Source organism: Olea europaea, chromosome 21 (genome assembly GCF_002742605.1).
Source record: "Olea europaea var. sylvestris chromosome 21, O_europaea_v1, whole genome shotgun sequence".
NCBI lineage: Eukaryota > Viridiplantae > Streptophyta > Magnoliopsida > Lamiales > Oleaceae > Olea > Olea europaea.
Genome location: NC_036257.1, coordinates 4,555,102 through 4,558,724, shown reverse-complemented (window position 1 = coordinate 4,558,724; position 3,623 = coordinate 4,555,102).

The window sequence follows — 3,623 nt, the reverse complement described above, 5'->3', positions numbered from 1 at the left end:
GGTGGAAAATGTCCAAATTACCCTTAATATCCCCTTTTTAGGAACATTAAATGCTCATTAATGGTAGCCTCCAATCCAATCAATTGTAATGATTTCATTATTTAATTTGTATATTATAATGATTTGGTAAATGTATATTATATTGTATAATATGAATTGACTAAAAAAAAAAGAGAAAAGACGTAAAAAAATTTAAAAGAAGCAAAAATAAGATAAAAGAAGCAAAACAATCCTAGTTCACATCAAATACATCCCTTCTTGAAAAAACCCTCCATTTTCTTTCATCTTCTTTATTCCTTCATCAACAATAAATTGTTATTCAATTCATCATCCATTTGGAGAGGTTAGTTATTACAAATTATTTATATTTTTATGTAATAGCTTATTATTTTTCACATATTAAAAGCAACATGATCATCAAAATGAAGAAAGCATTTAAAACCATATTAATGATGATGGTATTGTTTTTTCTTTTTCAAATCATTTTAAAGGGAAAATATACCAAAAATATTTAGGCAAATGTCAACTATTCCATATTTAATGAAGCAGTCATTTGTTTATGGAGATCTGTAGAGCAATGGAATAATTGTTGTAGTTGAGAATCGATTATAACCATTAATATTTCGGAGAAAGTAACAAACAAACAGGCCTTAAACTTGTCGGCGGTCTCGACAGTTTATCTGTCGATCTCGACGGTTATACGTGTCGATCTTGACATTTATAAACTGTCGAGATCGACAGATAAACTTTCGGGATAGAGTTTTAAACTGTCAAAATCGACAGTTGAAAATGTTGACACCCTGCATTTCACATTCTCCTATTGCATCGGTTTAAATATTCGAAAGTGCCCCTTCGATGCTATTACATATCGACATATTGACTGTTCATGATTTTTATCGATGTAATCCCTTTATTTTAGGTATGAACACCCATTTGAGATTCATCTTGTCGCACAGGGAAAGGGTTATTCACACGGATGACGAATGGAAGTGGACAGGGGACAAAACCACATCCATTTTAGTGCCGAGAAATATTACCCTAGCCGGACTTCTGTTATGGTTGAATGAGAAACTTGGCATTATCGATCCGCACACCGAAATGGAATTGAAGTTCAAAGTCCCGAACATGAATATACTGTCAGCTGAAATACGTGAAGATGAAGACCTCATGTGGTACATATCTGTTCATACGGAAACTGCTCTGTGCGTTAATATTGTGGAGAGAAATATGCGAACTGTTGACATGGGGAGGGATACGAATTTGCATGACCATTTGTTTGCCGCAATGGATGTTCACCAGAACATAAAACACGATGACATGAATCATGAGCATAGTTTCCCAGTGAATAATGCAGTCGAAACGGGGAATTTTGATGATGAGGTTGCACTTGTAGACGATATGTTGGATGACCCATTCAATGGTACAGATCCTGCTAGTATTGCAGACGTTGACGCCCGAATGTCATCACAACATATTCGTTCGGGTACAGACCAATGGATTACAGCTGTGGATACATCCGATCTTATTGAACGACAAATATTTCAAAAATTCATGTACTTGCTTTGCAAGACAAGTTTGAATTTCATGTAAGCAGGTCAAGCCGCAAAATGTTAACCGTTGCATGCGTGGACCGTAATTGCAAGTGGATGTTACGTGCTTCGAGTGTGAAACAGACTTCTATATTTATGATCCGAAAATTCAACCATGTGCACACATGTTCGGTAGATATACCATCGTAACGCACATCGATATGCCACTACTTCTGTAATTGCCGAGCACATTTTAGGAAAATTGGATAATCCATACCGGTTGTATGATCCTACCGCTATTGCACGTGAAATAGAACGCGAGTTTGGTGTCAAAATAAGTTACCAAAAAGCACATAGGGCGAAAGTTACCACCTTACATATGCTACATGGTACACCGGGGGATAGTTTTCAAAAATTACCTTCCTATTGTCACGTTCTAGGAGAGCGTAACCCGGGGACAATAACCCACATCGAAGTTGGTTCTCATAACAGGTTTCATTACTTCTTCCTAACTTTCGGTGCAAGCGTTCGTGGCTACATGCGCTACTTGAGGCCCGTTATTTGTGTTGACAGTAGTCACTTGAAAGGTCCATACAAAGGTACACTTTTGCTGGCAACCGGCCAAGATGCCAACAAACAGATATATCCCTTGGCATGGGGGATCGTTGATGCTGAAACAAATAGATCGTGGATGTGGTTTATGTCCAATTTGAAAGAGCTTATAGGCGACTTTGCTGAATTGGTTTTTGTTTCCGATCGGAAGAATAGCATTTCCAATGCCATTGCTCACCTATTTCCTTAGTCCCGTCATGGGTACTGTATCTGGCATCTGGAAAGAACTTAGTCCAGCGGTACAACAATGCAAGTGTAATATTTCTATTCAAATGAGCTGCACGAACTTCTCGGGTCGAAGAGTTTGAAAGACTTATGGGACAGATCTGTTGGGTAAGTGCAACAGCGTATGGGTACTTAGAGCGAGCAGGTTTCTCGTTTTGGTCATGAGCACTGTTTTCTGGTCAAACTTACAATATTTTGACAAATAACAATGCCGAATCTTTGAACTCAATGTTGAGACATGTCCGTTCATTACCGATCACATGCTTGGTCGAACACATTCGACAAACTATGCAGAAGTGATTTCACGAACGTCGAACCAGTGCAACCACATGTACTGGCATGCTGTCGTTGAGGATGGAGAACGAGTTACGGACAACGTTTGAAGTAGGTAAAAGGCTTCGAGCTCATGGCTTGATAGAACAGTTAACATAGGTTGGAATATCCAATGACACGGACATCGTCGACTTCTCTAATAACAGCTGCACTTGTCGTGAGTTTCAAATTAATCGTATGTCATGCGTTCATGCCATTCGTGCTGTCTGCTTGCGAGGTATGTCATTGCACGACTTATGCTCACCGTATTACACATCAAAATACTGGAGAGCTACGTATAGCGAAGCTATATATCCCGTTATGCGTGAAGTGGACTGGATAGTCCCATACGAAATTACAGGTACTCCTATTAGGCCACCCAATGTACGTCGTCCTCCAGGTAGACCAGCCACAAGACGTCAGCAATCCAGATTCGAGTCTGCCACACGACTCGGGAAATGCACTCGCTGTGGTTGACTAGGTTATAATCGAAACACATGTTCCAACCCCATTGTACCACGGACCGTTTAAATATGCGTTTGTAATAAATAGGCTTTTGTTCGAAAGTGGTTGAAGTTGTATGTGAACTAGCACCCCTATGTCGTTTGTAATGAAAGAATGTAAATGTTCTCATTTTGTTATCATTGTCGTTTGTTTGCTGACATTAGTGTTTCGTATGATCGCAACTAGTTAGAAGATATTGTAGTTGATATCCCTTCAGAACATCTCGACAATTAAAGTGTCAGTCCCGACAGATGGTTACAGAGTATATAATATGATTTGTCCGAAATATTTATGCCTGTATGACTACACTGTTACCCATTCAACTCTCTACTTACACAGATATTTTGAATCATAACATTTCTTTTACATTCCATTATCGTTTCTTAACAGCAGATATCGTCTTCTAATTTAGCAACAAACAAAAATGGTATGTTTCAAGGA